The 12,758-nt window shown below is 60.7% G+C and overlaps 1 protein-coding gene across 13 annotated transcripts in view; it reads right to left on the bottom strand.

Moving 5' to 3' along the window:
- Positions 1-11,997, bottom strand: part of KDM4B (lysine demethylase 4B) — a 134,126-nt gene extending 122,129 nt beyond the window's left edge. For 7 of the 13 annotated variants that reach the window (XM_045491627.1, XM_045491629.1, XM_045491630.1 and 4 more), the window contains exon 1: positions 11,881-11,996. The gene's annotated coding sequence lies outside the window, so the exon portion shown is untranslated. Of the gene's footprint in view, positions 1-11,880 lie in introns of all 13 variants that reach the window. The other 6 variants (XM_045491628.1, XM_045491635.1, XM_045491638.1 and 3 more) reach the window with 3 other exon arrangements.
- Between the last annotated feature and the right edge of the window lie 761 nt (positions 11,998-12,758).

Raw genomic sequence — 12,758 nt, 5'->3', positions numbered from 1 at the left:
CCGCGTCGGGCTCTGTGCTGACAGCTCGGAGCCGGGAGCCCGCTTCCGATTCTGTGTCTCCCTCTCTCTCTCTGCTCCTCCCCACTCCTGCTCCCGCTCTGTCTCTGTCTCAAAAATAAACACACTTTTAAAAAAAGACTTCTGTTCCAACACCTTGATTCACGGCAAGGAAAGACAGTAGCAGAAGCCCAGACAAAAACTGTCCCCGTGCTCCACTGAAGGCTCACCCTGGACCAGGTGTGCCTGAAATCGGGACATTTGGGGCCGTCCTCGGCACTGTGGGACACTGAGCAGCATCCCGGATGTCAAGAGCACCCCCACTCATGATGACCACGGAAGTCACCAGGTGCCACCCAGCGTCCCCTGGGAGCACAGCGGCCCCTGGGGTGGGAACTATTTCCCTAATGGATTTTCACGTATTGACTGCGCGCATCTCAGCTCCCTGGAAGCGGAGACTTTCCCTGTCATCCCCGTTTTGGAGATAAGGGCAGAGACGGAAAACAGAGGTAGGAGCTCAGGTGCGTGGGGAACAAGCCTCCAGCCGTCCGTCCCCCTCGGCCATCCTGCCTTGAGACCTCGGGCCATTTAAGACCGGCTGCAGCTGGGGAAGGCTATTTCCAAGCCACACTCGTACACGCGTCTCTCTCCCGGGTTTTCCCACGGCCAAAGAAGCATTCCAAGTTCCTGCAACTCCTTCCGGGAAACGTCTCGAGCTCTAAGTTCACAGCCCCCCAGCATGGCCAGCATCCATGCCGCAAACGCACAGCCCGGGGCTTAGCCTCCAGGACTCATCAGCCTTCACAGCTGGTACGAGGTTCGGCGCTCCCGTCAAAGATGAGACGTATTGCAAGGTGCATGGGTGGGATCGAGACCCGGCCCTGGAGCCCAACACCCCAGAGGGAGGGGCAGCACCGCAGGCGGGGACTTCAGCTTTTTCCACTTCCCCACAGCACCCCAATACAGGGCCCTCCAGGGGTCAGCCCCTGCCCTCCCCGAGGCAGGCTGTCCTGACCTCCTCCTCCTCCAAATGCTGGCTCGAATCCTACCTCCGTGAAAGGCTCAGGACCTCCCCTGGACTCTCCCCCAAGGGCTCTCCCTTGGCCGCACCCCTCCTGCAGTGGGTCAACGCCCTCCCTTCTCGCCCCTCGGTGGCCAGAGCTGGTTTGTGTTGGATCTGTCTCGTGTCTCCAGCTAGAAGCGGATAGCTCCAGAAATTCTGATGGCCCAGGAAGGGGGGCAGGAACGGGAGGCGGATGGAAGGGGCCAGTCTCCGCTAAGCGCCAGGCACCCCCACGGCCGACTCAGCCCATCCAGGCCTGGGGTCCCTCCCCAGGGACCGGCCTGGGGCAGGGGCGGGGGGGGGGGGGGACAGCATGGAGTGTGAAATACACAAAGCTCGTTGGAGACTCAGTACCAACAAAACAAAAACCAAAGGAGCGTAAGACAACTCGGTGACTGTTTTGATAGCGATTACAGGCTGAAACGTTAACATTCGGGAGACGTCAGGTTCAGTTGAAATACATTAATCAAATTAATTTCATCTGCTTTTTTTTACCTTCTACTGTGGCTACGAGAAAAACTCCAGTTACACAAGGGGCTTGCTTTGCGTCTTTACCTGCTGGCACTCCCTTAGGAAAGGCATCTGCGTTCTTGTTTCCTGCTAAGGGTGCTGTAGCCTCAGCTCCCACATTTAGGTCACCGGTCCTTTCCGAGTTAGTTTCTGTTTACGGCATGAAGCGGGGGACCAACTGTGTCACCAGGCATTCGGTGAGCGTCCACGCGTGGACCCGTGGGGCATCTTCCCACGAGCGCTGCACTCGGGACACCCCGGCTCATCCGTATCCTCTGCCAGAGGGACGGAAAGTCACCCACACAAGGCCACGTGTCCTGTGCCCACAGGGAAGACGCCGGCCGAGCACGCGGGGGGAGGCGGGGCTGTCGGCACACCCATCGTGGCCCTCAGCCCTCCCTGATCTGCCCAGATGCATCTCTGACTCACCCGGTATGGGGGTGCCACTACCCCTCGGGGGCAAGGGGGCATCCGCTTACCTCTTTAACCACGCGGGGTAGGGGACACCCGGGCAGGAGCCGTGGCCCGCGTGCAACTCCATAGCTGGTGGGCTTCACGGGGCTCTCTGAGGGCTGCGGGGACGCTCCAAACCCAGTGACTGCCATCTAAGAGACAACTCCCAACCCCGGCAGGGCTGGGGCCAGGCAGTCCGGGAAAGGGAAGCGGCCCAAGGAGGCAGCTCACTTTTAAAAGGCACTGGCCGGGGACGCCTGGGTGGCTCAGTCGGTTGAGCGCCCGACTTCGGCTCAGTTCATGATCTCACAGTTCGTGGGTTCGAGCCCCACGTCGGGCTCTGTGCTGACAGCTCGGAGTCCAGAGCCTGCTTCGGATTCTGTGTCTCCCTCTCTCTCTGCCCCTCCCCAGCCTGTGCTCTGTCTCTATCTCAAAAGTAAGTAAATAAACCTTTAAAAAATAAATAAAGGAAGCTCTCCAGGAGGCCCACTCAGGCCCTGGACGATGCACGGCCAACCGCGTCAGCAGGAACCAGGACACCCGTTCCTGATTCAGGCCATGGAGGGTTCCAGGCAGGGAGGTCCCAGTCCTACCGACCAGGAGGTGATCCCACAGCACACAGGATACGGACAAGCCAGGGTGGTGGGGGCCAGGGCCACACGGCTCCGTGCGGCAGACGCGGGGAGGCCCTGCTCTGCACACAGAGGTCCCGCAGGGGACCCCCTGGGCCGGCTTGGGCTGGAGGAAGAGGGCAGACAGGTGAAGACTCATCACGGAGGACAGGAGTCTGGAACCGTGCACGCAAAGGGCGGCCTGAGCACCTCCTCCGGGTGAGCTGGGTCAGCACGCCTGATGTTCTAGAACTCTCTCATCCTCCAAACCTATCCCCAGACCCACAGGCCAAGTCTCCCCGCACAGATGCTCAGTGAGAGAACCAGACACAAAAGGTCACATTTTGTATGATTCCATTTATGTAAAACGCTCAGAACGGACACATCCACAGACAGGGTGGGGGTTTGCGGCTGCCCAGGGGGCTGGGAGGCAGGGGGGAGTAACTATTTAATAGGCACCGTGTTTCCTTTAGAGATGATAATAATGTTCTGGAATTTGCTGGTTGTGATGGCCGCGCGGCTCTATAAATGCTCTAAAGCCAATGAATTGTCCGCTGAAAAGGGAGAATGTTACGGTATGTGACCATCTGCACAAAAATAGATTTAAGGGGCACCTGGCTGGCTCGGTTGGTAAAACACGCAACTCTTGGTCTTGGGGTCGTGAGTTTGAGCCCCACGTTGGGCACGGAGTCTACCTGAAGTACGTATATATGTATTTATTATGTATATTGTAGATATTTTTAAAAAGCACCCCAGGGCAGGAGTACTTTACGAGGGGCTGCTCTACAAATTCAGGGTCTGGGCATCACACCAGAGCCAGTTGCTGGGGAGCTGTCCCCTGGCCCTCCCTGGTGACCTGAACAGCTCTGGTCTTAGACTCTAAGATCCTCGAGGGCAGAGCTGACCGCCCCCCCCTTTCTCTTAGCCCCTTGGAACTTCGGGCAAACACACCCGAGAGGTTCAGGCTTCCCTGCCTCCCCTGTGCTCTTCTCCCTACAGGCCCGCCAGGCCACGGCCCCCAGCGCCCCCCCCCCAACCCCCCGTTCCTTGCCTGCCGGCTCGCCGTCACCCATGAGGACAAGGCTCAGGTCACGTGGTGACTCTTCTGTCACCTCCCTGGCCACCACCCAAGCCAGCAGACGCTGCCCCTGCCCCGTGCTCCCACTGGCCCGGTTTGCATGTTATCTTGGCAGCCCCGGCCCCCCGGCCCCCCGGCCCCTCTGCCTTCTGCCGCGCGCCACGACCCCTGTGGGCAGGAGACGCTGCTCATCCGGCCGCCACGAACACCCGGCCGGGCACAAGCGGGGTTGACGATACTGTCACACGCAACGGACACCGGCAGACGCCCTCAGATGGAGCCAGGGCCCCCGTGGCCGGGTTTCCACCGCAAAGCCGCGGCCTGGCCGGGACCGTGAACGCGAACCACCGGTCAGCAGGCCAGGAGCCATGGGTGAGAGGCCTTCTGTGACTCTCGGTTTCGTACCTTCGCCTCGAGGTCGGCAGACCGCACGGCTTGGGCATTTGCAGAGGCCGCGGGACGTGTCACCGAGGCCCCCGTGCCCACTCTGCCTGTGACCGTTGGCCTCGACCCGACAGTGCCCAGCGGCCGCAGCTCTCTCAGTGGTGGGCGAGCTCCGTCCGTCCGTCCGTCCAAGCCCCCACACTCCCTTCTGCGGGGCCCAGCGAGAGGCGCTCCCCGCGTGGAGTGGCCGGTTTCCCAGTGAACAACACTGCCGGGCCGGTGGCGGGGGGGAGGGGGGTGGCTGCCTCTGGTGCAAGCAGGACACGGCAGACAGGAGCGGCCGAGACCGCTCTGTGGCTTCCACACGCGGCCGCCCGGGAAGGCAGCGAGAACGGGACGCCTTCTTTTCCAGAAGGGGTCAGCTGAACTAGCCTCTCCTGACTCCCTACTCTTCCTCGGGGAGGAGGACTTGGAATAACGCGGCGAATCAAGAGTTTAAATTCCAGGGGCTTTACTCACACGCAAGCGAGACACGAGCAATCCTCTCAACTCGTGACCAAGATAATCGGATCCATGCAGCCCGCCGACCTGAGATAGGGAGCCCACCGTGCCGAGGGCCGACGCTGATAGATGGGATTTTGACAGAAACAGGGGCGGGGGTGGGGAGGGGGTGGACAGCGCGTATCTGATTCGAAGGGGCCAGCGGCAAAACGATGGAATCTTCCGGCCAGGCCACCCGGCCAGGGTCGCGCTCATTCGGGTGCCCAAGTGGAGACCACACCAGCCGGCTCCCAGGCCGCCGTCTGAGCTACCCAGAAACGCCGGGGCGTGCGGCCCATCTCCAACCCCGCTTAGGGGCCGGGGATCCCGGGCCCACCCCTGTCGTCACACCGTCACGGCGCCTGCTGGTGGCCGCAGGCTGGCTCTCGGTCAAACGGGGCCTCGGGGCTCCAGCCCCTGGTTTCTTCCGCACAAAGCACATCTCCAGATGCACCGCCAGCTCGTCTCACACGCATCGTCTCTCTCCACGTCCTCTCCCTGGAGCCCGGAGCGAGCGGCCACGAAGCCACAAAGGCGGGCCCACCTCCGCCCCTACCTGCCCGGAAGGTGCCACCATCTGGGGCGAGAGTCTGGACCGCCCCGCCCAGAGATCCCCTCTGCGCCACTCGCCGTACAGGCCCATCTGAGAAATCCAACTGGGATCACGGGCCGGCAACCAGGGCCAAATCCTACGCTAGTCCTTGTTCTGCTCTGTACCTGGGGACCCACCGGGGGGCTTGCTTTCTGACTACTCGCTCTTTGTCCACCGAGCAAAAGCACTCGAGGCCGCCACCCCCTGGAGTCACAGCCCAGAGCAGCAGGACAGCTTTGCGCTCCTCTGCTGCTAAAAGGCACGGCCGGCCGGCCGTGGGGCCAAGGCGGCTTCACACACCCTGTCCGGCAATGCCCTCACTTTCCCCCAGCGCCCTCGCATTCACCAGAACCGCCGACGCAGGGCAAGGAAAGAGGGGACGGAACGAAAGAAGGGAGAAACGGAGAGGCAGAGGGAAAAGAAAGAAAAAAAAAAAAAAAAAAGACAGGCAACTTTGGAAAGCCAAGAAGCTCTGAGTAACCCTCTCCAGACTGTTTACCTCCATCAGCTAAAGAAGGCATGACTGGGGCGCCTGGGTGGCTCCGTCGGTTAAGCGTCCGACTTCAGCCAGGTCACGATCTCGCGGTCCGGGAGTTCGAGCCCCGCGTCGGGCTCTGGGCTGATGGCTCAGAGCCTGGAGCCCGTTTCCGATTCTGTGTCTCCCTCTCTCTCTGCCCCTCCCCCGTTCATGCTCTGTCTCTCTCTGTCCCAAAAATAAATAAACGTTGAAAAAAAAAAAATTAAAAAAAAAACAAAAAAAAAGAAGGCATGACTGTAAATTAACGGTACGCTCTCTTGACAAGTCAGAACGGTCCTGGGAAGTTACCAGATCTGAGACACTGAAGACGTCCTTGGCTCGGGAATCACTCGTCAGCCGCTCTGCACACCCAGCAGCCGTGGTCGAAGAGAAAGGCAGGACAAATGCTGCCAGGCACAGTCCCGCACCCGACACGTGCCATCTGGCAGCCACCTGGCTGTCCAGGAGCCCCACAAAGCTCAGCATCCACGCCCGTGAAAGCCACCTCTTCAGCGAGTCCCCGTGGAGACCCTGCGGCTGGTGACTACAAAAGCCACCTCCCAGAATGCCTGGGTGGCTCAGTCGGCTACGCAGCCAACGTCGTCTCAGGTCACGATCTCACAGTTCGTGAGTTCGAGCCCCCATCGGGCCCCCCGCCGCCAGCACGGAGCCTGCTTCGGATCCTCTGTCCCCCTCTCTCCGCCTCTCCCGACTTGGGCTCTCTCTCAAAAATAAATAAAAACTTTAAAAAACAAAAACATAAGGCGCCTAGGTGGCTCAGTGGGTTAAGTGTCCGACTTCGGCTCAGGTCATGATCTCACAGTTCGTGGGTTCGAGCCCCGCGTCGGGCTCTGGGCTGACAGCTCAGGGCCTGGAGCCTGCTTCGGATTTTGTCTCTCTCTCTCTCTCTCTCTCTCTCTCTCTCCTTCTCAAAAATAAACAATCAAAAATTTTTTAAATAAAAATTAAAATAAATAAAAAACAAAAAACAAAGACACAAAACCACCTCCCAGGACTCCACCGCCCCTTCCGACGCAGGCGCTGGTGGGTAAAGAGAATGGGTCAGATGCTTACAAAACAAAGTGATTGGGAAACGCGTCTTCCTTTTAAACCCTCAGCCTCTGCTAGACCAAAACAAACTCCTTAGGCCGAGAGGACTCCTTCCCAATCTTCTGAGAATATTTCTCCCCAATTTTCCGGGGTACAGTACAAAAGGGGGGAGCATGAGAAGGTCAGGCATCACAAATAGCAAAGCATTTGCCCCTGTTCACAGCTACTTTTTTTTCTTCCTTCATCTTGGGGTTGTTTTGGTGGATGAAATCGTAACATTTTCTGTATTTCTGTATTTCCAGCAGTGTTAATTTCCCTTGAAACAAACCAGGACCCACCCCCCTTTTCTTAATCTAGAGTGCTTCGATGTAAAAAAGATAGAAATTCATTCATTCAACAAAAGAGCGCTCACTGAACACCCACCGTGTGCCAGGCTGCCCTAGGTGCTAGGGAGACACGCGGCAGCCAAGACAGATGTCATTTCTATGGCGTGGACCTCACGCCCTGGTGCAGGTGTCCCCTGGTTCTGACGTTTTTAAGTGATGAGGTGAGAAAAAAAAAAAATCAAAAGAAGAAAAACAGTTCATCACGTGCAAAAAGTATGTGAAATTCACAATTCTGTGACCATGAATAAAGTTTTATTGGAAAACAGACACACTCATTTATTTCCATACTTTCGTGCTACGATGGCAGAGCAGTGGGGACAGAGACTGGCCTGTGAAGCCAACACTATCTACTCTCTGACCCTTCACAAAAGGAGCTTCTGTCCTCTGAATGAGATGGACCATAAACACATCAACAGCTTAACGTGTATTTACAGCAGGGCCAAACGCAAAGATGAAAAGGCAGGGCGGGGAGAGAGGGTGGTCGCAAGGGTGAGTTGAGGCAGTGTGGTCAGGGACGGCCTCTGAGCAGAGACCTGAATGACAAGGAGCCAGCTGGCTAGAAGAGTGAAGGGACAGCAAGTGCAAAGGCCCTGAGGCAGGGAAGCTGGTTAGGACTGAGGGAGCAGGCACGGGAGGGGGAGGACGAGGGCGGGGAGAAAGGACAGATCACAGAGGACAGAGCAGGGAGGCCACGGGAAAGGGTCTCGAGTTTTTTCCAGGGACAACAGGAAGCCACCAGAGAGGGTTCTGAGGAGAGGAAGACCGTTTTTACAGTTTCCAAAAGCTCCCCGAGGGAACAAGACTGAAAAGTGACAGACCAGATGCCAGGGATACCCTCTCTAACCAACGAGACCCTCAAAATCCAATTCATCCAACAACAAAATCAATTCCTCAATCCACCCCGCCCTTGCTAATGGCGTGACACAAACTTCTCTTGTTAACGTCGTAGTTAAATCCATTTCGTTGTAGATCTGCAACCAGCTTATTAACAGACCCACGACTTTGGGGACATCTCTGTTCAGGAGGAGGCGAGATTAAGGACGTGAGTCACCTTCAAGTCGACTCAGAGAGAACTGTTAAGCAAAGTGACAGGAAGGGGTATGGCGGGGGGCTGGGGGGAGCAGAAGAGGTGAAAGCCTGGGCAGGGCGCCCAGAGGGGCTCGTGACGGGAACAGCCCTCGAAGATCCCTGCACCATGGCGGTGGGGGGGCCTGGGGGAGTCTGTGGGTGTGCGCCTCTCCTGGAGTGGAAGCTACGGGCTGGGAAGGCCAGAGCGACAGTCGGGAAGGACCCGGACAGCCAGGCTGCGTACGGCCGGCACCATCTACAAACACGGGCCCCTCCCTATTCAAGAACGGAGGGGAGGAGGGGGACAAAGGAAACCAGAACTTGAGGCAGACTGGGGTCATAACCAAACATCAGGGTTAAAGGCTAAGTGACAGGCTCTCAGGGCGAGTGCGTGCCCCAGGGGACATCTGTGGTTGTCACACTGGGGGTGGCTCCTGACATCAAGTGGGTGGGGCCAGGGATGCTGCTCAGCCCCCTACGGTGCCCAGGACGGTCCCATGGAGAACAATCCAGCGGAACGGCGACAGGCAGAGGGAGCCCCGGAAAGAAGCAGATGGCTGCAGCAACAGTCAACCCGGTCCCGCTCAGAGCTCCTGGTGCCACACGAGACACTCAGTGCCTCTCATCCCCTCCGATCCCCACGATGACCTACGAGGGGCTCTCGCTGTACCCATTTTACAGATGAGAAATGCAAGGCCCAGGGAAGGAAAGTGACTTACTCCAGAGGAGGGATTTGAACCCAGGTCCCTCAGACTCGGAAGCCTCTCTAGGGACAGGAATCCAGAGACACGGCCAAGAACAGCAGGTCAGAATGGGGTCGCGGTTCGGCACTCTCCTCCGCCGCCCAGCACCCTCAGCCAGAAGCAGAGGCACGGGGGGCGGGGCAGGAAAGAGCTGGGGCACTGAGGCCCCACAGAGCAGCCCCGGGGGCAAGTCTCTGGGGCAGAACCAGGAGCCCTGGCCGGCCTGGGCTGCGGGTGAGGCATGGTGGGGACCGAGGGGGTTTGCGGGGCCCTCCCAGTCGTGCCCTCTGCCAGGAGTTCATTTGTTCTCCACCCCCCCCCCCCCCCCCCCCCCAGCTTGGTTCTTGAGCAAGCGACTGGCCCGAGGTCACACACACAGCTCTGAACCGCACACGCTTCCAGATCCCGGGAAAAAAGCCACCCAGAAAGGCCCGTTAGCCAGCGCCTGGGTCCATCGGCACGCATCCCCTGGTGCTGCCTGTTCCTGAACCAGGCCCCACGGACGGTGGACTTCACACCCCAGGGCACCCACCTGTCCCTTCCCCCGCTAACACCGAGGCCCCCTGAAGTTAGGAATTCTCCATAACCTGCTCCAGCGCTCAAACGTGCCCACTGTCACAGGTGTCAGATAGAACCCAGGAACAGATGGCCGAGCCCCTCCAGGGGAAGGGGGCGGGGCACTGGAGGGCAGGGGCGAGAAACCAGCAGAGAAGGCGGCCAAACGAAATGCAGGACCCAGTACAGAGTCGACAGGGTGGGGGAAAGGGGCATAGTGAGGGGCGGGGGGGGGGGTCGCTGTCCACCCCAGAGCCCAGAGGACTCCTGCAGGATGGCACAGAGACAGGGAAACTACAACAAAGGCAGGGCGGGTCCTAAGTGACCCATCAGCAACACCTTTCGATTCCAGTAGTTAACATTTCCTCAGCAGCCCACCCACAAAGAGGAAAGGATTCGAAAACGCGAGAAAATCAATCGTTCCGACACCCGTGTGTATCTATTTCAGGTCAATGGCTACACGCTCACGCGAATGGACACACAGCTCACCGGCGGGGACGGACACAGCGCCCGCGTGCATCCGCCACAACACCTGGGCGCTTGTGTGCAACCGCACCCCCGCCACCCCCTTTGCTCCCCAGCGGTGACGTCCCCCAGGGCAGGGCAGTCTGACCTGCACGGTGTCCCCAGCACAAATGGAAGAACACCGGGGTTGGCCAAGCATCCAATCAGAAACACGGAAAGAGGGCCAGCGAGTTTCAGAAACCCTCGACTCAGACAATCACAAGTTGACTCCGCGACTTTCCCACTCTGTCCTTCAGGGTTCCAGAAAACAAACTGCAGGGAGGAGAGAGGCCATCCACGGCTCTCCCAGAGGTGGCAAGAAAAGGCTGACCAGCGAGTTGACAATCCCTCCCCAAGCCTCATAAGGAAGCTATTATTTGAGAATTAGGGGAGTCATTAGCTCTCGGATGGCACCGATAAAAGCCCGTGGAGTCGTCTAATGAGCCCGTCTTAGGGGCTTTCTGCCGCCTGGAGACAGCCACGTAAATGGTTGTGCAGAGCCGTGGGGCAGGGCACCCAAGCCTTAAATGCAATCCCAGTATCCTCAGACCCCAAGGCAGAGCCAGCACCCAACGGGACCCAAGGGAGCTTGCTGAATAAATGCCACTGGCAGAAACACACGGAAAAGAACACACACCGCGCGTGTTACAGGATTACTGGACCCCATGGAACAGAACCACCTTCCCGCTAGTTTCCTAACTCGGGAAACAGTTCCCCAGGTGCACCCGAATTAGGAAAACAAAAGCCTCCTCCCCCAACCAAACAGCCGGGGGGACACACCAGAGCGCAGTCCAGGCCTCCCGCACCCCCAGAGGAGGACAGAACAATCTCGTGGAAAGCCTTCCACCGCGCCCAGGTGGACACGCACCCCACGGCACCCGGTGTCATCGCGCCCACCGCGCGCACACCCAGGCCCTCGCACACTGCCGGGCCGGGGCCGGTCCCTTTCGGAACGAAGCCGAGCCCCAGCTCCCACGGGGAAGGGACGAGATGGGACGGCCCAACGGGGTCGCCGCGGGGAGCGACTCCACAATCTATTTCTACAGAGACGGGGGTCTTCGGGACGACGACGGGGCTCGGAGGGGGAGGCACTGAGGGGACGCGTCCGGAAGCTGCGAGGTGCATACCAAGTGGATACGGTTTTTTAATTTAAAAAATCCAGACTGCACGCCTCTCTTCGGGGGCAGGTGTGGAAGCCGCGACGGCGCGGCGGGCTGCCTCGGGGCGGGGGTGGGGGGCAGCGACGGCCACGGCGGGGGGCGCCACCGGGCAGCGCCCCGGCGGCCCCACCGGGGCGCGCAGAGCGGCGGACGCGCAGGCGGGCGCTGGCCGGGGCCTGGGATCGCCGGCGCTCGCGAGCTCTCCGTCTCGGCCTCTCTCCTCATTTTGTTTAATTATCAGGATTGTTGTGAATAATAAAGAGGGGCCCGGCCGGGCAGGGCCGGGCCGGGCCGGGCCACCCACGCTGTCATCTTTTGTGCAGGGCCGGCGGGGACGCCCCGGCCCAGCCCCCGCGCGCCCCCGGCCCCGGCCCGGACGCCCCCGCCTCCCGCCCCCGGGCCCGCCATTGTCCGGCCGCGGCCGCCCCCGCCCGAGGCCCCGCCGGGCGCCCCCCCCCGGGCCGGGCGGTTAACGCCCCCAACCGCCTCGCGGGCCGGGACAAAGCGCGGCGGCCGCGGCCCGAGCAGGCCGCGCCCGAGGCCTGGGCCTCGAGTCCCGGGCGCCCGCCCGCAGCCCGGGGCGCGGCGCGGGGGCGGCGGCGGCGGCTGCGGCGGCGGCTGCGGCGGGGCCCGAGCTCCGACGCGGCGGCCGCCTCCCCGCGGGCTCACCTGAGGCGGCGCGCGCGGCCCGGTCCGGAGCAGCGGCGCGCGCTCCCCCGCCCTCGGCGTCGCACCCCCAGGCCCCGCTCGGGCCGGGCCCCGCTCGGTCGCTGGCGGCCGAGCCCTCCGCGAGCGCCCCGGGCGGGGCTTATGAGGCCGCGCGCCAGCTCCGCCCTGGCTGCCATTGGACCCCGAGCCCACGCCCGCGAGCCCATTGGCTGTCGCTGACAGCTCCGCCCCTCCCCTCCGCCGGGCCCATCAACATCGCACGACCCGCCCCCCGCGCGCCTCGATTGGGCGGGTGCAGGCCCTGGCCTCGTCTCCCCATTGGCTGGCCGGACGGGACACGCCGGCGCCCACCCACGTGCCCGCTGACCGGCTCCGTTTTCATTGGAAGCGGCGCACGCCAGTCAAGGCAGCAGCCACCAACCCGACGGTGGCTGGGCCTCGGATTGACAAGGGCGCCTCAGGGACCGCCCAACGACCGCACCGGGGCAAGTGAGCATTGGCTTGCGGGGTGAGCCCGAGGCGCGGACTGGCTGAGGCGAATGCCAATCAGGGCCCGGGCCCCGCCCCGGTTATCAGGCTGCAACTGAGTACGTGAGACCTAGCACAACATCAGCACCAGGCCGGGGTGGCACGGCGACGGGGTTCGAGACTCGCGGCCGGAACTTGGACGCAGAGTTTCCCACTCCTTTAAATCCCGAGGGGGGAGACAGCTCCGGTGCAATCCATTTAACAAAAGAACTGGAGAAATATAAAGTCAAGCAGCAAGCGCCCCTCCTCTGCCCCCCCCCAAAAAGCCAAATTTATTTCCATCACAATCAACAAACCTTTGCAAACCCGCAAAGCCCTCGGGGTAGTTAGGTGCGCTTCCCCGAGTTCCC

Source organism: Leopardus geoffroyi, chromosome A2 (genome assembly GCF_018350155.1).
Source record: "Leopardus geoffroyi isolate Oge1 chromosome A2, O.geoffroyi_Oge1_pat1.0, whole genome shotgun sequence".
In the NCBI taxonomy this organism is placed as follows: Eukaryota; Metazoa; Chordata; class Mammalia; order Carnivora; family Felidae; genus Leopardus; species Leopardus geoffroyi.
Note: the sequence above shows the minus strand (reverse complement) of the source record. Positions and strands in the feature narration are given on the sequence as shown.